Raw genomic sequence first — 25,058 nt, 5'->3', positions numbered from 1 at the left:
GCACCCAGGCTAACTTTATTGGATTTAATGAATAAATTGGACTTAGGAATGTGCTCTCAGAACAGAACTCGTTCATATGTAGGGGACTTACTGTATTTGCTGTTTGTCGCATCTCTCCTATGTTCAGTTTCTCCTTTTTTGCCTTCTTTTAGATTGATTATTTTTAATCCATTTCTTCTACCCCATAAGCTTGACAGTTATGTATTATTTAGAAATTTATATTATACTCTTCCTGGACAATGTAAGGACCTGAGAACACATCAACTTAATTTACTGCCCCACTGCATGTTATATATATTGTGTTTACTTAATATATACTTCCTAATTCCTTAAGACATTATTATTTTTATACAATTAATGTGTGTTTATATTTACTCAAACATTTACTTTGTCTGTTGTACTTTATGATTCCTTGAGTTTCTAAGCTTCTATCTGGGATCTTATTTCATCTTCCTGAAGAACATGCTCCAGTATTTCCTTTGTAGATGGCTGCTGGTAACAAATTCAGTTTTTGTATCCTGAAACTACTTATTTTACCTTCATTTTCAAAGAACATTTTTGCTAAATTAGCAGCTATTGTATTTTATCATTCTGAAGATACATTCCATTGCTTTTGGCTTCCAGTTTTTTTTGAGAAAAAATGTTGGTTTTATTTTTGCCCCCTTAAAGTGATCTGTTTTTTCCTTTGGCTGTTTATAAGATGTCCATAGTAAAATTGAAGCAGTTTTATTATGATGTAACTAAACGTTGTTTTCTTTGTTTTTTTTTAAATTTGTTTTCTTTTTGAGGTTTATAATGCTTCTTGCATCTGGGATCTCATGTCTTACTTTGTTTTGGAAAGTTCTCAGCTCTTATCAGTTATTGTTTCTGCCCCACTCTCTGCCCTCTCCTCTCCTGGTATGCCACTTAAATGAATATTCAGTCATTTCAATTTATCCCTTATGTTCCATTTATTTGTCTCTGTATGGTTCATTCTGGATAATTCTTACCTTTCAGTTCACTCTCTTCTCTTTAATAGTCTCTAATCTCCTGTGAAACTTATCTGTTGAAGCATTTATTTCAGTTATGTTTTTGGTTGTTATCAGTTCAAGCATTTCTGTTTGGTTCTGTTTTATAGTTTCCAGTTAGCTATCCAATTATCTGTCTCATTCTGATCTTTTATCTTTTCAAACATATTAAGCATAACTACTTTAAAACTCGTGTCTAGGGGCTTCCCTGGTGGCGCTGTGGTTGAGAGTCCACCTGCCGATGCAGGGGATGCGGGTTCGTGCCCCGGTCCAGGAAGATCCCACATGCCACGGAGCGGCTGGGCCCATGAGCCATGGCCGCTGAGCCTGCGCGTCCGGAGCCTGTGCTCCGCATCGGGAGAGGCCACAACAGTGAGAGGGCCACAACAGTGAGAGGCCCACGTACCGCAAAAGAAAAAAAAAGTGTCTAGTAGCTGTGGGGTCTGCTGTTGTCTGAAGCTTCCTTGTTTCTTTGTTGTGTTTGTTGTTTATCATATTATCTTACTTTTATGAGTTTTTTGTTTATATTATATTATTTTTATTTATAAAATTTTTGTTAATTTATGTTATGTTATTTTTGATTGAATGCCAGAACTGGTATATGAAATTATACTTTGAGGTCTAAAATGATGATAGAAAGGATTTATGTCTCCTGGCAGGGGCTCTGGGCACTAGTAATCCAAAATCACCTTAATCTGGTCAGTGGCTGAGATGACTGGAAGTTCTACTTCTAGTTCAAACTTTTTCCTAAGGTATAGACCTTTGAGATCTCAACTTGAAGCCTGTAGAGTTAACAAAGGCAGGCTCTGAACTCCAGTTTTTGTCTTTTTGACTCACTGAGTTAGTCAGATGGTCTGTTCAGCTTCTCAGCTATCTTCTTCTCAGGAATCAGCAGGTAACCCCAGAAAAAAGCTATAGTAAATGCTGGGTTCAACAACTCTGGGTTTTTCTTCTTCTGGATTTTCTACTGCCTCATTGGCTCTCTCTGATGCCTTCAGATGTTTGTTTTATATTTTGTCTAGCTTTTCTAGTTCTCAGGAGTACAGGCATACCTTGGAGGTTTTGTGGGTTCAGTTCCAGACCACTGCAAGAAAGCAAATATCACAATGAGTCACATAAATTTTTTTGTTTCCCAGTGATTTAAAAGTTATGTTTACACTGTACTGTATTCTATTAAGTGTGAAATAGCATTGTCTAAAAAAAAATACACTCCTTAATTTAAAAATAGTCTATTGCTAAAAAATGCTAACCTTCATCTGAGCCTTCAGTGAGTTGTAATCTTTTATCTGGTGGAGGGTTTGAAATACTTTGAGAATTACCAAATGTGACAAAGAGACATGAAGTGAGCAAATGCTTTTGGAAAAATGGTGCCAATAGTCTTGCTCAATGCCGCATTGCCACAAACTTTCAATTTGTAAAAAACACAATATCTGTGAAGCACAATAAAGTGAAGCACAATAAAATGAAGTATGTCTGTACTGAAATACAGATTTTAGAAATGGATTCACTCTTATAAGGGATATTGATTTAAGACAGATGACATTGTAGGCCAATGGGAAAAGCAAGAGCATTTCAATAAATGGTACTGGATATCCATATGGAAGAAAATTAAATTGGACCTCCCTAGTCAACACCATACAGAAAAGTCAGTTCCAGGTGAATTAAAGATTTAAATGTGAAAGGAAAACCTATTAAAACTTCAGAAGACAAGATAGATATCTTTATGCTCTTATAGTAGGTAAAACCTATAAAAAGAAAGAATTACATTCAAATACATTTTTAAAATCTCTGTTCAAAAGATATCATAAGCCCTTGGAGTAATAGTTGATTTCATTTAGGTACAGGAAATGTACACAATGAGCCTGGAACATTTTGTTGTGCAATTTAGCAAGGAAGCTGTCATAGGCTACTAGGATCATGTCAAATGGAGTCAGGAGCCAACTGAAAAGCATTCCTCTGGCCAAAGATGGAACACTTTGAGTATCAATAAGGACACACAGGTTCACAGAAATTCTGAAATCCCCTTGAGCACAAACTGGGACATACCAAATGCAATGGATTGGAACATCTGAAATTATCAAATGTCCTTATATTCATGAGTTCTTAATGATAATAAAACTAACAAAAAGCATCTAATTGATCAACACTGAAGGATGTTCTGGAATCATTATTTTGAAAACCAGTTTTTAAAAAGGTAATTATTTGTACTGTCTTTCCTATATGAACTGTACCACAGGTAAGTAAATGAGGGGAAGTTTTTTATATAAATGTATTAATAAATGAAGAATGAATGATAAAATTAGAAAATTTTAAGATTCCTAATGAATAAATAGGTTTATTCATTGTATATCAACAGCTGCTAACATGACAAATAAGGAAACTTTATATGCCTCTTAATGGAAAAACACACCATCACCTATTAAAAACTTGCGCCAAAAAAACTGAACCTGATATTAGGAAATACAGAGAATGTGTTAAACACAGTGGCTGTGCAATCAGAAATTTTTCATCTATGGAAATCATGGGACAAATTAACTTCAACAAATATGTTGCAGGAGGGAGAGAAGATGGAAACAAATGTAGATTAAAAAGAGACTCACCTAAAAGACACATGAAGCAATGTGTGAACTTGTATTAGTTATTTATTGCTGTATAATAAATTGCCCCAAGACTTAATTTAACAGCTTAAAACTAAAAATACTTACCTCTTACAGTTCCTGAGGGTCAGAATGCAGGAGTGGTTCAGCTAGGTCTCATGGCCCAGGGTCTCATGAGTTTGCAGTCAAGCTATTGGCTGGACTGCAGTCTTCTGAACACTTGACCTGGTCAGAGAGGATTCACCTCCAAGATGGTTCATTCACAGGGCTACCTGCATGTCCTCACAACATGGCACCTGGCCTTCCCCAGAGAAATTGATCCAAGAAAGAGACAAGCTAAAATTACTCAAAGTGATGCATTACTTGTCCTGTATTCTCTTAATCCCACAAATCATCCCTGATAAGAGTGTGGGAGGAAATTATGCAAAAGCATGAATATTAGGAACCTGGCTACCACAATTTGACCTCCAAAGAGTCACATTCTTCCAGTATGCCAAATATACTCATCCTCCACCTGAGCACCCCCAAACTCTCATGCCATTACAGCATTAACTCAAAGTCTAGAAATGTAAATCAATTCTAGGTGTAGATGAGGACTTGTGTGTGTACTTCCTTAAGCACAGGTCTTTAAATAGAGTTCCTCTTGATCTGAAGAGCTGTATACTGAAGACACACAGTATCTGCCTCCACACACTTAATTTAAAATAGGGCAACCACTATGGATGTGTGTTTAAAAGGAGGGAAATGAGGTACACATGTTCACAGAAATTCTGAAATCCACCTAGGAACAGGTTGGCAGTTTCTTCATTAAGATTCAAGGCCTGAGAGTAAATCTCCAGGTCTAACTCTACTTTAGTCACTTGGATCCACCCACTGAGTCATCCTTCATTTTCCACATTTACAGCTAGGTACTTGTCTCTGCCTATAGAAGCTTAGATATCCAAAAGCCTCTTTTGATTTGGTGCTCTGTCCCTTTCAGTTCTGGCGGGCAAACAACATACTAATATAATCCTCTTTTAAAAGTCTCTTTTAAAACATTATATTCTGCTCATATAATTCTTTTATAAACTTTGTGGATCTCCTCTGAATTTTATTTGAGTTCACGCCATTAGACAAAGCAATACCCATAAATATCTTCCATATAAACCCTTCTCTACATTGGGCTTTTGATGCAGCACACCCTTAAAATTCTTAGAACCTATCACTTGAGAAGTTTCATCAGGTACATCCTTTATGTCTGAATAAAAATACTCTGAAATACCATGCTAGAGCTTTCTGAGGTCTTAAAGGGCTTTAAAACTACATCCTCAACTTCATATTTTCCTGTTAGTGCTTTGCATTTGTTCTTTCTTTTTTAAATAAATTTATTTATTTATTTATTTTTGGCTGCATTGTGTCTGTTGCTGCACATGGGCTTTCTCTGGTTGCAGCGAGCGGGGGCTACTCTTTGTTGTGGTGCATGGGCTTCTCATTTCAGTGGCTTCTCTTGTTGCAGAGCACGGGCTCTAGGTGTGTGGGCTTCAGTAGGTGTGTGGGCTTCAGTAGTTGTGGCTCGTGGGCTCTAGAGCACAGGCTCAGTAGTTATGGCGCACAGGCTTACTTGCTCCACGGCATGTGGGATCGTCCCAGACCAGGGCTCGAACCTCTGTCCCCTGCATTGGCAGGCAGATTCTTAACCACTGCGCCACCAGTGAAGTCCCTGTATTTGTTCTTGTTCTGAGCCATTTACTAATTTTAACATCATCTGTCACCTAGAGAGACTGGGAATCTTCAAATCCCAAAAGTTCTGTCTCCTTTTTGTTTAACAGTTCTTGCTTTAACATCTCTTCCCTCTCACATTTTACTATAAGCAACAATGAGAAACCAGGTGATGTTAAAGAAACATCTTTAACATTATTCTGGCTGGACATTGCCTTAACTAGATCACACAGTTAGTTCATTAGGCATATTCTCTACTTTGCACATAACTTCAGGTGACAAATTTGCTAAACTATTGCCACTTTCCTCTAATTTCCAATAAGACTTTAAATCTGTAAGACCTCATCTGCAGCCTCCTCAAAGTTATCGTGCATCTACAAACACTCTCCTCCAAGTCCTTCCAGCTTCTGCCCACTGCACTTTTTTTTTTTTTGGCGGCACTGTGCAGCATGCAGGATCTTAGCTCCCCCAACCAAGGATTGAACCCGCACCCTTACAGTAGAAACGCAGAGTCTTAACCGCTGGACCACCAGGGAAGTCCCAGTCGCTCTTAAGTTTTAGGTTTTTGTTATGTCAGCACCCCACTTCCAGGTGCCAAAATCTTTATTAGTTTTATATTGCTTTATAACTAACTACCCCCAAAACATAATTTTTAAAATAACAAACATTTCTAACTCATGCAGTATCTGAGGTCAGAAATCGAGGAGTAGATTAGCTGAGTAGTTCTGGCTCACGGTCTCCTGTGAAGTAACAGTCAAAGCTGTCAGCTGGGGCAACAATAATTTAATGACTTAACTAGTGCTAGAGGATCCACTTCCAAGATGGCTTACACACATTGGCAGGATGCCTCAGTTCTTCATTAGCTATCTGGCACAATACCTCAGTTTCTCACCATATGCCTCTCCAGAGAGCTGCCTGCCTCCCCCTTAAGCAAGTAATCCAAGAGAAAGAGACAGAAGCTACCACGCCTTTTATGTCTTTTTTGATCTACCCTCAAAAGTGGCATACATTACACAGATATGTGACCCACAGGTTGATCACAGGTATATCCGGAGAAAAGCATGGTCCGAGAGGACACATACACCCCAGTGTTCATTGCAGCACTGTTTACAATAGCCAAGACATGGAAGCAACCTAAATGTCCATCGACAGAGGAATGGATAAAGAAGATGTGGTATATATATACAATGGGATATTACTCAGCCATAAAAAAAAATGAAATAATGCCATTTTCAGCAACATTGATGGACCTAGAGATTGTCATACTGAGTGAATTAAGTCAGATAGATAAAGAGAAATATCATGTGATATTGCTTCTGTGCAGAATCTGAAAAGAAATACAAATGAACTTATTTACAAAACAGAAACAGACTCACAGACTTAGAGAATGGATTTATGGTTACCTGGGGGTGAAGGGTAGAGAGAAGCAATAGTTAGGAAGTTTGGGATTGACATGTACACACTGCTATATTTAAAAAGGATAACCAGAGATAGCCTCATCCACCACAGGGCAGACAGCAGAAGCAAGAAGAACTACAATCCTGCAGCCTGTGGAACAAAAACCACATTCACAGAAAGATAGACAAGATGAAAGGCAGAGGGCTATATACCAGATGAAGGAACAAGATAAAACCCCAGAAAAACAACTAAATGAAGTGGAGATAGGCAAGCTTCCAGAAAAAGAATTCAGAATAATGACAGTGAAGATGATCCAGGACCTCAGAAAAAGAATGGAGGCAAAGATGGGGAAGATGCAAGAAATATTTTAAAAAGACCTAGAAGAATTAAAGAAAAAACAAGCAGAGATGAACAATAAAATAACTGAAATGAAAAATACACTAGAGGGAATCAATAGCAGAATAACTGAGGCAGAAGAACGGATAAGTGACCCAGAAGACAGAATGGTGGAATTCACTGCTGTGGAACAGAAGAAATAAAAAAGAATGAAAAGAAATGAAGACAGCCTAAGAGGCCTCTGGGACAACATTAAATGCAACAACATTCGCATTATAGGGGTCCCAGAAGGAGGAGACAGAGAAAGGACCAGAGAAAATATTTGAAAGATTATAGTTGAAAACTTCCCTAACATGGGAAACGAAATAGCCACCCAAGTCCAGGAAGAGCAAAGAGTCCCATACAGGATACACCCAAGGAGAAACACGCCAAGACATATAGTAATCAAATTGGGAAAAATTAAAGATAAAGAAAAAATTATTGAAAGCAGCAAGGGAAAAATGACAAATAACATACAAGGGAACTCCCATAAGGTTAACAGCTCATGTCTCAGCAGAAACACTACAAGCCAGAAAGGAGGGGCATGACATATTTAAAGTGATGAAAGGGAAGAATATACAACCAAGATTATGCTACCCGGCAAGGATCTCATTCAGATTCGATGGAGAAATCAAAAGCTTTACAGACAAGCAAAAGCTAAGAGAATTCAGCACCACCAAACCAGTGCTACAACAGATGCTAAAGGAACTTCTCTAAGTGGGAAACACAAGAGAAGAAAAGGACCTACAAAAACATACCCAAAACAATTAAGAAAATGGTAATAAGAACATACATATCAATAATTACCTTAAATGTGAATGGATTAAATGCTCCAACCAAAAGACACAGGCTCACTGAATGGACATAGAAACAAGACCCATATATATGCTGCTACAAGAGAACCACTTCAGACCTAGGGACACATACACACTGCAAGTGAGGGGATGGAAAAAGATATACCATGAAAATGGAAATCAAAAGAAACCTTGAGTAGCAATACTCATATCAGATAAAATAGACTTTGAAATAAAGAATGTTACAAGAGACAAGGAAGGACACTACATAATGATCAAGGGATCAATCCAAGAAGAAGATATAACAATGATAAATATATATGCACCCGACATAGGAACACCTCAATACATAAGGCAAATGCTAACAGCTCTAAAAGAGGAAATCGAGAGTAACACAATAATAGTGGGGGACTTTAACACCTCACTTACACCAATGGACAGATCATCCAAACAGAAAATTAATAAGGAAAGACAAGCTTTAAATGACACAATAGACCATATAGATTTAATTGATATTTATAGGACATTCCATGCAAAAACAGCAGATTACACTTTCTTCTCAAGTGTGCAGGGAACATTCTCCAGGATAGATCACATCTTGGGTCACAAATCAAGCCTCAGTAAATTTAATAAAATTGAAATCATATCAAGCATCTTTTCTGACCACAATGCTATGAGATTAGAAATCAATTACAGGGAAAAAAATGTAAAAAACACAAACACATGGAGGCTAAACAATACATTACTAAATAACCAAGAGATCACTGAAGAAATCAAAGAGGAAATCAAAAAATACCTAGAGACAAATGACAATGAAAACATGACGATCCAAAATCTATGGGATGCAGCAAAAGCAGTTCTAAGAGGGAAGTTTATAGCAGTACAATCCTACCTCAAGAAACAAGAAAAATCTCAAATAAACAATCTAACCTTACACCTAAAGGAACTAGAGAAAGAAGAAAACATAAAACCCAAAGTTAGTAGAATGAAAGAAATCATAAAGATCAGAGCAGATGTAAATGAAATAGAAACAAAGAAAACAGTTGCAAAGATCAATAAAACTAAAAGCTGGTTCTATGAGAAGATAAACAATATTGATAAAACATTAGCCAGACTCATCAAGAAAAAGAGGGAGAGGACTCAAATCAATAAAATTAGAAGTGAAAAAGGAGTAGTTACAACAGACACCACAGAAATACAAAGCATCCTAAGAGACTACTACAAGCAACTCTATGCCAATAAAATGGACAACCTGGAAGAAATGGACAAATCCTTACCAAGACTGAACCAGGAAGAAATAGAAAATAAGAAAAGACCAATCACAAGTAATGAAATTGAAACTGTGATGTTAAATCTTCCAACAAACAAAAGTCCAGGACCAGATGGCTTCACAGGTGAATTCTATCAAACATTTAGCGAAGAGCTAACACCCATCCTTCTCAAACTCTTCCAAAAAACTGCAGGGGAAGGAACACTCCCAAACTCATTCTATGAGGCCACCATCACCCTGATACTAAAACCAGATGAAGATATCACAAAAAAAGAAAATTACAGACCAATATCACTCATGAATATAGCTGCAAATATCCTCAACAAGGGCTTCCCTGGTGGCGCAGTGGTTGAGAGCCCACCTGCCGATGCAGGGGACACGGGTTCGCGCCCCGGTCCAGGAAGATCCCACATGCCACGGAGCTGCTAGGCCCATGAGCCATGGCCGCTGAGCCTGCACATCCGGAGCCTGTGCTCCGCAATGGGAGAGGCCACAACAGTGAGAGGCCCGTGTACCGAAAAAAAAAAAAAAATTCCTCAACAAAATACTAGCAAACAGAATCCAACAACACATTAAAAGGATCATACACCATGATCAAGTGGGATTTATCCCAGGGATGCAAGGATTCTTCAGTATATGCATATCAATCAATGTGATACACCATATTAACAAATTGAAGAATAAAAACCATATGATCATCTCAATAGAGGCAGAAAAAGCTTTTGACAAAATTCAACACCGATTTATGATAAAAACTCTCCAGAAAGTGGGCATAGAGGGAACGTACCTAAAGGCCATATATGACAAACCCACAGCAAACATCATTCTCAATGGTGAAAAACTGAAAGCATTTCCTCTAAGATCAGGAAGAAGACAAGAATGTCCACTCTCACCATTATTATTCAACATAGTTTTCAAAGTCCTGGCCACGGCAATCCAAGAAGAAAAAGAAATAAAAGGAATACAAATTGGAAAAGAAGTAAAACTGTCACTGTTTGCAGATGGCATGATACTATACATAGAGAATCCTAAAGATACCACCAGAAAACTACTAGAGCTAATCAATGAATGGGGTAAAGTTGCAGGATACAAAATTAATGCACAGAAATCTCTTCCATTCCTATACACTAATGATGAAAAATCTGAAAGAGAAATTAAGGAAACACTCCCATTTACCATTGCAACAAAAAGAATAAAATACCTAGGGATAACCCTACCTAGGGAGACAAAAGACCTGTATGCAGAAAACTCTAAAACACTGATGAAAGAAATTAAAGATGATACAAACAGATGGAGAGATATACCATGTTCTTGGATTGGAAGAATCAATATTGTGAAAATGACTATACTACCCAAAGCAATCTAAAGATTCAATGCAATCCCTATCAAATTACCAATGGCATTTTTTACAGAACTAGAACAAAAACTCTTAAAATTTCTATGGAGACACAAAAGACCCCGAATACCCAAAGCAGTCTTGAGGGAAAAAAACGGAGCTGGAGGAATCAGGTTCCCGGACTTCAGACTATACTACAAAGCCATAGTAATCAAGACAATATTGTACTGGCATGCAAACAGAAATATAGATCAATGGAAAAGGATAGAAAGCCCAGAGATAAACCCACACACGTATGGTCAACTAATCTATGACAAAGGAGGCAAGGATATACAATGGAGAAAAGAGAGTCTCTTCAATAGGTGGTGCTGGGAAAACTGGACAGCTACATGTAAAAGAATGAAAGTAGAACACTCCCTAACACCATACACAAAAATAAACTCAAAATGGATTAGAGACCTAAATATAAGACCAGACACTATCAAACTCTTAGAGGTTAACACAGGAAGAACACTCTTTGACATAAATCACAGCAAGATCTTTTTTGATCCACCTCCTAGAGAAATGGAAATAAAAACAAAAATAAACAAATGAGACCTAATGAAACTTAAAAGCTTTTGCACAGCAAAGGAAACTACAAACAAGATGAAAAGACAACCCTCAGAATGGGAGAAAATATTTGCAAACGAATCAATGGACAAAGGATTAATCTCCAAAATATGTAAACAGCTCATGCAGCTCAATACTAAAAAAACAAACAACCCAATCCAAAAATGGGCAGAAGACCAAATAGACATTTCTCCAAAGAAGATATACAGATGGGCAAGAAGCACATGAGAAGCTGCTCAACATAACTAATAATTAGAGAAATGCAAATCAGAACTACAATGAGGTATCACCTCACACCAGTTAGAATGGGTATCATCAGAAAGTCTACAAACAACAAATGCTGGAGAGGGTGTGGAGTAAAGGGAACCCTCTTGCACTGTTGGTGGGAATGTAAATTGATACAGCCTCTATGGAGAACAGTATGGAGGTTCCTTAAAAAGCTAAAAGTAGAATTACCATATGACCCAGCAATCCCACTACTGGGCATATACCCAGAGAAAACCACAATTCAAAAAAACACATGCACCCCAATGTTCATTGCAGCACTATTTATAATAGCCAGGACAGGGAAGCAACCTAAGTGTCCATCGACAGATGAATGGATAAAGAAGATGTGGCACATATATACAATGGAATATTACTCAGCCGTAAAAAGGAATGAAATTGGGTCATTTGTAGAGACGTGGATGGATCTAGAGACTGTCATACAGAGTAAAGTAAGTCGGAAAGAGATAAACAAATAGCATATATTAACACATATATGTGGAACCTAGAAAAATGGTACAGATGAACCAGTTTGCAGGGCAGATATAGAGACACAGATGTAGTGAACAAATGTATGGACACAAAGGGGGGAAAGTGGCAGGGGTGGTGGTAGTGGTGGGATGAATTAGGAGATTGGGATTGACATGTATACACTAATATGTATAAAATGGATAACTAATAAGAACCTGCTGTATAAAAAAAATAAATAAAATTCAAAAATTCAAAAAATATATAAAGAAAAAAAAATAAAAAGGATAACCAGCAAGCATCTACTGTATAGCACAGGGAACTCTGCTCAATGTTATGTGGCATCCTGGATGGGAGGGGAGTCTGGGGGAGAATGGGTGCATGTATATATATGGTTGAGTCACTTTGCTGTGCACCCGAAACTATCACAACATTGTTAATCAGCTATACTCCAATATAAAATTAAAAGTTTAAAAAAATGCTTGATATGATTTGTTATCAACAATGTGAATATCAAAAAAACATTAAAAAAAAAGGTGACATACCATTACACAGATATGTGACCCACAGGTTGATCACACATAGGAGATTACACAAGCGTGTACATACCAGGGAGTAGGAATCATTGGGTACCATTTTGGAGGCCTGCTACCACAAGACTTTATCTGGATCATGATTCAAACTTTAAAACACACACACACGCTTAAGATGATTGGAAATTTGGATGCTTATTGAATATTTGATGATATTGGGGAAGTATTGTAAATTTTTTTGTGTGTTTATAATAGTAATTTTTAAAGATCCCTATTTTTTAGAGATGCATATTGAAATATTTAGAGATGTAATGATATAATGTCTGGGATATACTTTAAAATACTAAGAGATGGAGAAAGTGAGTGGTAGTATAAATGAAGCTGAATTGGTTATGAGTTGATAATCCTGAAGCTGGGTGATAGGTAAATCAGAGCTCATTATTCTATTCTGCATATTTTTATACTTTAATGTATGTTTAAAATTTTCCATAATAAAAAGTAAAAAAAAGAAAAAAAGACATCATAAGGAGAGTAGAAGACAAGATACAAACTGGGAGATCTTTACAACCCATATTATTGGCAAAGGGATTAATACTTGTAATAATAATTGTGTAAAGAATTACTACAATTTAAATATTTTTAAAAATAGATAATGCTCTTAACTACCACACTATAAATAGGTAATTCATAATTACCTATTACCTATAAATAGGTAATTCATAGGTAATAGGTAATTCATAATTCATAAAGGAGGAAACCCGAAGAGATGTTCAACCACATGCTGAATATCATTTCACACCCACCACATAAGCAAAAATTTTTAAGTCTGACAATATCACCAGAACACTTATACGTTACTGGTTGGAGTATAAACTGATATATCCATTTGGAAAACAATTTGGCATTATCTAGTAAACTTGAAGTTGCATGTCTCTTATGGCCCAGGAGAAATGTGTATCAGGATATATGAGAAAGAAAATTCCTAATAGTATTATTCATAACAGTAAAAATTGGAAACAACCCAACTGTCTATCAACAGTAGAGTGGTTAAATATATTACGTATACTCATACAGTAGAATACAACAGTGGGAAAAATGAATCACAAATCCATGGACATGGATGAATCTCTAACAACACTGAGCAGAAAAGCAATTCACAAAAGAACAGTACAGTAGGATTTCACTTCTATAAATTAAAGAAGCAGTAAAAGTAAACAATATTTTGTTTAAGAGACCAAACATAAGAAGTAAATCTATAAAGCAACAGGATCGTAACCACAAAATCAAGATAGTGATCTTCTCTAGCTGCAGAAAGAAGGGAATGGACTAAGGCAGGGGAACACAAGAAACATAAAAGTAGTGTGATTATACGTGTTAATTTAGTCAGAACAGTCCTGGTTTGCCTATATCCCTGGTGTAATAACTAATAGCACTCTCTTTTACTCTCAAAAGTGTCCTAGTTTGGATAGTAAATTGAATGTTCATCCTTTTTAAAGTATCTTTTTTCCCTTTAACGGGATGGAAGGCCTATGGATCTTCACTGTATAATTCTTCCTTACATCACACATGTATTTTACAAATATCCATTTGAAAACAGCCAATATTTTATAATGTAATTTTAGACAGTGACAACATGGTTAAAAAAAAGAAAATCTGTATGTAGAATAAATGTAAATAGGATTTGAATGAAACCCTTATCGTCTGGGTATATGTAGAGATAAATAACGTACTATATGCCTGGCATTGTGTTAAGCCATTTACAGATATTACTTCATCTTCATAGCAAGATTTTTGGGTAGGTATTATAATATTATCTTCATTTTACACATGAAGAATCTGAGGCACAAAATGTATGTGTAACGTAGCCAAAGTCATACCATGACAGAGCAGAATTTGAACCTAAGCAATGTGACACCAGACTACATGCTCTTAACGCAATGCCAGAATCCATAATAGATATTCTTAATCATTTTTTGTGCTACGGATCCCTTTGGCAGTCTGGTGAAGCCTATAAAGCCCTTTTTAGAATCATGTTTTTAAATGCATAAAATATGCATAGGATCATGAATGAAACCAATTATACTAAAATACAGTAATCAAGTTATTCAACAAAAGTGTGCTGTACATGTGCTTCTTTATTAATGCGTTGAAAAACAAAATCTAGCAGAGGGTCGAATAATATCTATAATTTTAAAGTAGTGAACACTAATTATATCTTGAGATTTCTACAACTATAGTAATGTGATGGGAAAATATTTGTGATTTTTATTGGTGAAAAAGTCAGCGATACTTCAGTAACACTGGTTTGTTGCCTATGTTCACAATTGAAAGAAATGCTAAATTTCACTTAGAGGTTAGCAAAAATTAGGTTATAATATTTTTTTCATAGAAATTCACAGCCCTCTGTTTTGTGACCTTAATTCATAGACTTCCTAACATATGTTTTACTTCAGAGAGGTCATATTCCCCAGCCTATCTTCCACTTTCTGGTTTGGGATTATGCTCAAAATGAGATACACAAACTAGTTTACTAGAAATAAAAAATATTTCTCCATGTGATAGACTTGAATGGGGAATGAGAAACAGGAATGTGTTAGAATGACTAGGTGTACACACAGACAATGGGAAGCTTGGAACTGCTTTAGAGTGTTTTATTTAAGAGGTTTTAAACTGGTTCCAAACATGTACTGTCACATGCAATTATTCATAAAAGAATTCATTATTGATACCACAATACCCTACAGTATACTATTTGTCAATACATGTAGCAATGCAACAATCAAAAAAGAAAATTCAAATAGCTGGACACCTCCTAAAAGTTTCATTGGGCTAAAAGCAAAACATCTGACAAGTTTTTGATTTGCCTTTCTCATGATTTGATGTCCCAGCAGAGCAACTAGGGAACCTAATTCTGACCAACAAGGAGGAATTGCTTGGCTAATTGGAAGTGACATAAACCTTGAGAGAAAACAACCACATACCAAGGATAATTATAAGAAGGTAACATGGGCCTTAAAGCATAGTCAAGAAATCTGAAGCTCCCAAATGAGGTGAGACTTGTAAAAAATGCTGAGAGGACAAAGAACGGGCTTTTTAAAATTCTCTTCAAAGGCAGATGATGAAGGAAGGGAAAAGCCCACTTACAGCTGCTGGTATAAGGTTAGATCTGAGAGAGAAAACAGAGTCCCTAAATATTATTTTCTTCATTCTCTACAAAGGAAACTTGAGAAGCAGCTTGACATAGTAGAAAGAACTATGTGTATTTGTGGGGTCAGGCAAACTTGGATTTAATTCTCTGTTTCAACACTTAATAGTTATATTACCCTGGGTCTCCTTTTCCCCATCTGTAAAATGGAGATAAGTATATCTTTCTCATAGGATTGTTCTGAGTAGTGGAAGTAACACATTCAAAACACTGAGCCAGGCTCATAGTAGTGACTCAGTAAATAGGAACTTATTAATATTACTCAAAAGAGTAGTATAAATAGTGACAAGAAGCAATACTCTTCCCAAATAGAAGAAGGAATTCTAAGAAGTACCTAACAGTTCCAATTTAGAATCCATCATCTGATATGAATGGCTTATATCACAGGCTCTTGGCGGTGGAGGGGCAGGGAGTCCAAATGAAACTTGAGAATAGCTGTTGCCATCTTTGAGGAATTATGGGAAACAGAATAGGTGCTAGAACACTAAACATGGGCAAATGTCTGCCTTCAAGGTGAAAAGTGGAAATATAAAACCCGGAATTATTTGGGATGTTTCCTCCCACTGGTGTAATATTCATTTGCCCAGGGAAGGGGAAATTCCAGAAAAAAAAAAGCAACTGAAACAAAGGAGTAGATTGAATTTTCCAAAGTGCTCAATGTGAAGATGCAGTCTTGAAAGCTAAGGTGATGAAGAAAGAAGAGGTTTCTTGAATTTCCTCAAAGCTTCAAGAGGTAAAGCTTAAAAGAAGAAGGAAAAAATGGTATGCTTAAGCAAAATGTAGTGGGTTGAATAGTAGCACCCAAAAAGATATGTCTATGTCTCAATCCCTGGAATGTGTGAATGTTACCTTATTTGAAAAAAGGGTCTTTGCAGATGTAATTAAGTTAAGGATCTGGAGGTGAAGAGATCAACCACCCTGGATTGTCTGCTCAGCCATAAATCCAATGACAAGTATCTTTATGTGACAGACTGAAGAGAAGACAGAGAAGAGGAGGCAGTGTGACAACGAGGCTAAGATTGGAGTAATACAGCCACAAGTGAAGGAATACTGACCAGCTCTACCAGACGCCGGGGGAAACAAAAATCAGATTCTCCCCTAGGTCCTCCAAAACTGCGGCCCTGCTGACGCCTTAATTTCAGACTTCTGGCCTCAGAACTGTAAGAGAATACATTTCTGTTGTTTTAAGCCACCAGTTTGTGGTAATTTGTTACAGCAGCCCTATGAAGTTAATACACAGATTTTAAAGAGAATTTCAAGATTAGACTTCCCTGGGTTGAAGGGAATGGGGGATTGTGAAATGGATGGTGGAGGGTGAAGAAGGTCTGAAGGACTCCTTGGAGGAAATATGTGAACCAGGGTGGAGTTAGCAAATTACAGACCCCACAGTCTTTGCTTTGACAGAGATTGTTAGAGTTTAGAAGACACCTGACAGGGTTACCATGCACTGCCAGAACCAGAAAGCCATGTGGCAGCCAATCTAATATTCAGAGTTCCCTCAAAGAGTATTTCATATCATCAAAAAGAGTTTCTGTTTGACTGACAAATGCTTTTCACTCCCCACTCCCTTGATCTGTAGCAGGAGTAACAGCTGTCTGTATGCCAATAGTTTTTGCAATCCTATCCAAACTACCCATAGGAAAAGGTACTTTTTCATTAGTCCCTGGCAGTCTCAAACACTCAGAATCAGAGAAAAGATCATGGACAACTAAAGGGGTTCCAGTGATATAGAATGGAAATCCATATCATTTGGAAACCTTCCCTTCAATCTTTACTTGATTGGGACTTTAATCATTCAATTGAGAGTCCCTTACACCTCTAACCCTCCACCAGGACTACTTTGATTTTAGGCAAGAATCTAAAAGGAATTATTAAAAGGATGCTCTGGGAGCATCTATAAGAGAAAGCAGTAATCAATCAAATACAGTATGGGTTTACCAACCAGAATCTGTCTAATTTTATTTTCTTCCTGACAGGGATACTAGACCAGTATGCCAATAAAATGCAGTAGACAATATTTATCTGTGCCCAACAGGCATTATTGACACTTTTCATCATTTACTTACAAGTAAATTGGGGAGGAAAAAAGGCTAGATGATAGTACCTTCAGGCAATGACTTAATACCCAACGGGTACTGACTCCTGGAGGGCAGTCAGCCTCTCCAGTGGTTTTTAGGGTAGAACAACGGTCCCTATATGGGTCAACACTGTATTTCACTGACTTGAGAAAACCCATATTTATCAAATTTTTACCTGATTCGAAGTTGGAAAGGGTAGGGGGTTTAACAAACCTTAGAACAGCTTAATGTTGACTCTGGGCTAAATCCTAGATAGCCATAATTAGAATTCAAAAAATTTGGGGAATCTGTAACCATACAAGCAGAATCCAACAAACTAATAGGGATTTTTAAGTTTATTCACTCATTTATATATCATAAATTTAGGGAACATCTATTCTCTGTAAATGTCTATGTTAAGCTTTAGAAAGATGATTAAGGTATTGTCCTTGAATTGCACTAGTTTAAAATATGGTAGGTGAAACAGACTTGTAAAGAGATAAGATATATTACAATATAAATGTTCACTGTAAGGCCTTATATTTAGCAAAAAAATTTTTAATTAACTACATTTAATTGTTTGGGATGGCCTGGCATTAGCATATGTAAAACGCCTTTAAGAGTTTGATAAGCTGAACAAAATAATATTTGTTAAGAATATTGAGAGTGGGCTGATATTCTAGCTCATACAAATCGATCTTCTAAAAATTAACAAGGACTTAAACACCCTAAGGAGGAAATACAAATAACCAAGAGATATAAAAACGTATTTTAAAATTCATTCTCAATTATAAGCAAATCAGGAGAACAAATTTGAAAAAAAAAATCAATAAACAGTAGTATTCCAAGCTTGCAGAGGTGTGGTGAAATGGATGCATAAACTGCCGGTGTATATTAATAAACATTTTATGTGTATTAAATGGTAACTGTGGAAAGTTATAGTAAGACAAGTCATACTATGCAATGCAGCTATTTTCTTCTAGGAGTCTACTTTAAGAAATAATCTAAAATATACATAAGGCAATCCATAACAGCAGTTTTAATAATACTAATAAAAAATTAAGATGAATAATTTTTTTAAATGTACAACCATATGATGGAATGTATAATCAGAATTATGTGCTTAAAAAGAGGATATCTGCAATATTATATTACATTGCATTATATATATTTATTATATTATATTATTATTCAACTAGAAGTCTAGGGATCATGACTTTTCACTGTTAACCTTCTTAAATGGTTTGAGTTTTGTGCCATTTGCATTGCAATACATCCAAAAAAGAAACGCAATTTAAAAATAAAAGTATTCAGCATAAAATTTTAAAAATACACTTACGAATATTGTCTAACGACGTAAGGAAATACACTAAGGGAAAATAAAATTTTATTATTTCCTGTAGTGAATTCATATAACTGGAGAATGTATATAATTCTGGTTGTGTTACAAAAAATATTTTGTTTGGTATTTTTCACCATAAGAAACCTAGGACCAGTTTACATACAAGCAAGAAGGATGGTAAACAAGCTCATCTAAGAATGATTGGAGGAAAATGTGAATGTTTGACCTGGAGTATATATGTGAGAGCATGATGGCTGTCTTCAAGTATCTGAAGTACTGTCGTATGGAAAAGGGTCCATGCTTCCTCAGGAAAGTCTCAGAGGATGAAACTAGACCCACTGGCAAGAGCTATAGTAAGCCATTTCAGTTCAATGTCAAAACATTTACAGACTTGTTTATTTGTTTATAGGCCATTTCAGCTCAATGTCAGGAAACACTTTCTAATGGAATGGGGCAAGGAATGAGTGAATTTCCAGTCACTTGAAGAATTCAAGCATAAATTGTCACCTACTTGACTGGACATAGAAGAGATTCAAGCATCAGAAGTATGACTTTTGGTATGATTCCAGCTGTGTGAGAAGTCATTTAACCTTTCTGGGACACAGTTCTCTAAAATGGGGAAGTTTGACTAAATTACCTCCATGTTCCTTTTGAGTTTTAAATTGTTTTGATTCTGCATTGGTGTAATTACGGTTGGCTGATTTTTCCAGATTTACTTGATATCAGCCTCTAATCACTTGAAATACATCACACTATACTTGTGAGAATTAATTTAGATGTTTAAAAAAGTATTTGTAAAAATGCAAAACTTTATGTAAGATTTTGTTATAGTTCAACATCATTGGCCATTAGGAAAATGCAAGTTAACACCACAATGAAGTACCACTACACACCTATTAGAATGGCTAAAATAAAAAAATACTGATAATACCAAGTGCTGAAAAGATATGGAGCAACTGTATCTCTCATACTTTGCTGAGGAAAATGTAAAATGGGACAGCCACTCTAGAAAACAGTTGGTAGTTTTTTATAAAGTTAAATATATACTTATCGTAAAACCCAGATATCCATCTACTGGATATTTACTCTAGAGAAATGAAAACTTACATTCACTCAAAAATCTGTACATAAATGTTCAAATCAGCTTTATCTGTGATAGCCAAAAATGAAACAACCCAATACCCTCCAATGGATGAATGAATAAACTGTAGTACATCCATAACATGGAATACTACTCAGCAATAAAAAGGAACTAATTTGATACATGCAACAATTTGCATGGATCTCAAGGCCACTGTGTTGATGAGAAACTAATCTCAAAAAGTTACATATGGTATGATTCCATTTACATAACATTCTCAAAATGGCAAAATTATAGTGATAGAGAAAAAATAAGTGGTGCAAGGAGTTAGGGTTGGGGGGAGGGTATGACTATAAAAGGATAACATGAGGAAGTTACTTTGGGGTAATGGAATAATTAATAATTTCATATCCTAATTGTGGTGATCACTACATTAATCTATTACATGCGATAAAATTTTATAGAACTATACACCAAAAAAAAATTACATTTATCTTCAAGGTTCTGGAAAGCAAGAAAATTTTCATTATTCACTTTTTTGTTTACATTGACTTTTTATGTTTAGCTTTGGACTGTCTTATAATCAATAATATAGAATGTTTTTCATATGAAACTTTTTTATTGAAGAGTGCTGTAGAAATAGGGTGTAAGGTGTATTTACTTAACAGTAATTTTATTCTTTTTCTTTAAAGGAATAAATGGTCAAATGTGAAAGTAAATTCAGGTAAAGCTCACTTTTATTGATATTTTATTCTTATTTTTAAATTTTACTATCCCATTTTTAAGGAAGCCCCTGGAAAATATTTTTATATAAATTTTCACAGCTCACTCAAATGTGATCTATATTTTATTTATCATATGACTTAAGAGATTGTCCACACCTTGCCAGGTTCTACTTTAGCTGCTGATTCTATTTATACTGAACTAAATTTACATCCAATCAAATTGCATAATAAACACAGAAGCTTAAAATTAATTCCTATCCTAGGATAAGATCTACACAGAGTTTGTCCCAAAAGTGAATTTCTCTTATAAGTTGATCCTTACAAATACTAAAATATTAGTGTCTCTCAGACAGTATAATACTGTTCTTGTGGCTAACATTACCAATGCTCAATATTTTCAATTCTCTTTTTTTCTCTGGATATGCAAAGCTTACATTTCTTAGCTCTACAAGTTAAGCAGCACTGTGTAACTAGTTCTACTAATGAACAGTGACCCGAGCTGATGTGTTACTTCCAGACCAAAGCATTTACAAGTCTGTGCATGATTCACCATGCTGTCTTTCCTGGCACAGAGAACCCTGAGGTATCATTCAGATGGAGTTACCAGAAGAAGGAAGCAATCTGGAATGTTGAGCCACTACATGAAGGGCCGCCCTGGAGAAACTCCTGGACTCTTAGCAGATTTGCCTGAGTAAGAAACTTTTATGTGATAAGCCTCTGAAATTTTGGCATAGTTTATTACGGCAGCATTCCCTAGCCTAACCTGACAAATAAAATCTGTATACTAACTTTGCCTATGTTAAAGGTTTTCATGGCCTTTTGTGTTTTCCATAGTCAGATGATAGTTATATGTTACAGCTTTTCCAATAATATTTAATATAATTAGCATTTTAATTAATAACCTATTCTATTAGTCTCTACCACCAACTTAAGATCTCAAATTTTGAATCTAAATGAACAATATTTTAAATTATATATACCTATATCTCAAACTTACACCCTGTGCTAATCATTACCAACCAATAAAGAAGGATACATTTGTTTATGCAGTATTTTAATTCATTAAATAACCATTGATGTTTCTAGTCATGTTCCCTGGGAAGCAGACCCTGAGATAGAGATTTGCATGCAGGAAAACTTATTAGGGGGTTGTCTTGGAATTAATACTTGTGGTGAAATGCAGGATTGGATAGAGGAGAAGCCGGGCTGTGAAATAGTTATAACAAAGCCTAAACCAACCCTACCCTAAGCGTGGCTCTGAAGCTAGGGTGGCCCTTCAGAAGTGTTCCAAGTTGAGACAAGGGTACTGGGCCCTTGTATACCCATCAATGATCAGTCATTGGATAAAGACTGCTCCCAGGAAGTAGGTGTGACCTTGGGTAAGGCAATTTCTGGATGGAGCTGACATCTTGACAGCTGTGAGCCACAGCATTCCCAGCAGCTGGGCAAACAAGTCCTGAAGAGGAATGTGGTGTCAGTGGAATCTACCCCAGTGTCCAGTACACCTGATAATCATGATGAGGCATTATCTATCTGTTGGATGATCACCACCACCATCATCACTATCATATTTACAGACAATTTTACTATGTGCCAGGCACGTCTTAAGTGCTCTGAAATTATTAACTCATGTAATTCCCAAAATAACCCTATAATATAATCTTAAATGCTTTGCCTTCAAAAATGAAAATCAGGGCTTCTCTGGTGGCACAGTGGTTGAGAGTCCACCTGCCGATGCAGGGGACACGGGTTTGTGCCCCGGTCTGGGAAGATCCCACATGCCGCGGAGTGGCTGGGCCCGTGAGCCATGGCCGCTGAGCCTGTGTGTCCGGAGCCTGTGCTCCGCAACGGGATAGGCCACAACAGTGAGAGGCCCGCGTACTGCCAAAAAAAAAAAAAAAAAAATGAAAATCAATATAGGTGTTTTCTGCAACATGCCCCAATCCCAGAAATGCTTTGCTAATGACCATTCAGTAATCTCCATTGTAAGTTACTCTATCTAATATGAGCAGTCCCATTCAGTAACTGTCATTGGCCAAGATAGTTACTCTTTTCATGGGCTGCATCTTCTAAATCATGATGGCATTATGATGTCTCTAATTTACTTTAAAAAAATTGAGCATGGATAATGTGATATTATGTGTGAATATATATGTGTGTTAATTTAGGCTACATCATAAGTGCTGTTGCTTGCCCTAATTAGGAGCTCACACTCCCAGGTATGGTCAGCTGATATTTAGCCATAAGGCCACACTCCAGAGGAAGCTACGACAAGTGCTTTAGTCATCCTTATCTCAACCAACACCAGAATTTTGCTAATTAGCATAATAAATATTAGCAATCAGTTTTCATTGGTGAAATTAGTGTTGTTCAAGTTATATGGATTGGCTAATATATTTTAGACATTCCACTTTTGCTGAATAGGGTATAAAAATCTAGCAAGCACCGTAATCTGTATCTTTAGGAAAGGTACCAATATTTGATCCCTAAAATGTCCTGTATCCAGCTATTGTTTCATTGGACTCTGGTTGCCTGAATCCTGTCTCTAAACATTACTGCCTCTACCTTAAGTGAACCTTTCATGCATGTTGTAGTCATAGATGGTAGCCAGTCTTCAAACTGATCCTTAATGCCCTTAATACCAATGATTCTTAGTATTTATCCCTTTCTGTAGTTCCCCCACACTGAATAGAGATGACGTGTGAATAAGATATTCTGGAAATGAAGACAGTGCCATCCAAGGATAAGTCTTAAAAGATATTGCAGACCCTGCATTTTTCTCTCTTGGTTTATCTATTCTGAAGGAAGTCAGCCACCATGCTGTGAAGCTGTTACGGAGAGATCCATGTGGGGAGGAACTCAGGTCTCCTGCTGGTAGTCAACTAACTTGCCAGCTTTGTGAGCGACTCATCTTAGAAGTAGATTCTCCAGGCCTAGTCAAGCCTTTGGGTAACAACAGCCCCAGCCAACATCTTGACTCATGAGAGACCCCGAACAAAAACTACCCAGCCAATTTGATTTATCCCTAATCTACAGAAACTATGAGGTAATAAATATTTATTGTTACTTTAAGTCACTAGGTTTTGAGGTAATTTGTTATGTAGCAATAGATATCTAATACATCATAGTACATAAAAGGACAGAGAGCTGGAACTTAATTGAACTTATAGAAGAGATTGTATGAACTGTTGCGTGTAAGCCTCCTTGTTAATTACTTTTTAAAATGTCTGTTTATATGACGGAATTTGGTCTAATACTTGCTTGCACTGTGACTTAGTAAAAAAGCTATGTCAGAGGAACCACCCCCTTCACTTATGTCAAAAATTGGTGGCTACTTTTATCTGTCAAAAAGAACAAAATAGTTGTGCGTGACCAAATTGACTTAGCTAATTTTGCAAGACAGGCCTATTGATTTTTCTGCCTACTACAGCTTGGCTCTATCCATTTCTCTTTATCACCACCATCAGTCCAGTCCAGACTACCTTCATGTCTCACCCTGGACCACTATAACAACCTTCTCACTCATCTAGTCATACCCATTGATCCTCTTCCATCCCACCGTCAATATTAAAGTTAAAGTGATCCTTTTAAAATACAAATCTATTCAAGTAATTCCACCACCACCCCTGCCCTTATTTAAAACCTTTTAGGACTCAGAGAAGATCATAAGACAAAGACATAGCCTAACATAGCCTACCAAACTCCTGCCCGATCTGGTCCTGCCAACCCTTTGAGTGTTGTCTTGAACTCTTCTCACTCTTGCTCTCTTTGATTGCCCGTCACTGGCCTTCCTTCAATTACTAGTACTTTTCCTGTTCCTACTCACAACAGAGAATTTGTATGTGGTGTTTCCTCTGCCTTGAAATCTCTTCCTTTTCCTGTCTAGTTCAAGTCTGCCTATCCTTCATATCTAGTGCATGTGTCAGTTCTTCAGCAAAACTTCCCCCAATCTCCCTGACTGACTCTCATACATTCCCATCATACATTCCCTCCTTTGTGTACCTGTCACATTGCAATTTTACATTTGTTTGTGTAATTATTTGATTCATGTTTGTGTTTACTGCTATACATTCTCTAAGAGCAGGTACCATATATAGTTTAACTCATTTATGTATGCCCTGGAGCCCAAGAACATACTGCATATTTGATAAATATTTGATTAAAGACTTAATAACTGATTAACTAATTGAATGAACTCAGGTGGGTATAAATGTTGCTTCAGAGCCAGAGTGCCTACCTTCAAATTCTGGCAGTTCCTAACTATGTAATGTTAAAAAGATTTTACCTCACTGATCTTTA

General features: G+C 36.5%; 1 long non-coding RNA gene across 10 annotated transcripts in view; it reads left to right on the top strand.

The window, feature by feature from the left end:
- LOC113617353 (uncharacterized) overlaps positions 1 to 25,058 on the top strand; it is a 41,626-nt gene that overhangs the window by 4,323 nt on the left and 12,245 nt on the right. For 3 of the 10 annotated variants that reach the window (XR_003431617.1, XR_003431616.1, XR_003431609.1), the window contains 4 exons: positions 19,363 to 19,510; positions 20,727 to 20,758; positions 21,332 to 21,450; positions 23,434 to 24,945. This is a non-coding gene — a long non-coding RNA (uncharacterized LOC113617353). Of the gene's footprint in view, positions 1 to 15,237; positions 15,350 to 16,524; positions 16,715 to 19,362; positions 19,511 to 20,726; positions 20,759 to 21,331; positions 21,451 to 23,433; positions 24,946 to 25,058 lie in introns of those variants that run through there. The other 7 variants (XR_003431614.1, XR_003431613.1, XR_003431610.1 and 4 more) reach the window with 6 other exon arrangements.

The sequence above is a fragment of the Aethalodelphis obliquidens genome, unplaced genomic scaffold (genome assembly GCF_003676395.1).
Source record: "Aethalodelphis obliquidens isolate GAN/ISIS:26980383/991018 unplaced genomic scaffold, ASM367639v1 scaffold4, whole genome shotgun sequence".
Classification (NCBI taxonomy): domain Eukaryota; kingdom Metazoa; phylum Chordata; class Mammalia; order Artiodactyla; family Delphinidae; genus Aethalodelphis; species Aethalodelphis obliquidens.
The sequence above is the reverse complement of the archived record's forward strand: the minus strand, read 5'-3'. Positions and strand labels throughout refer to the sequence as shown.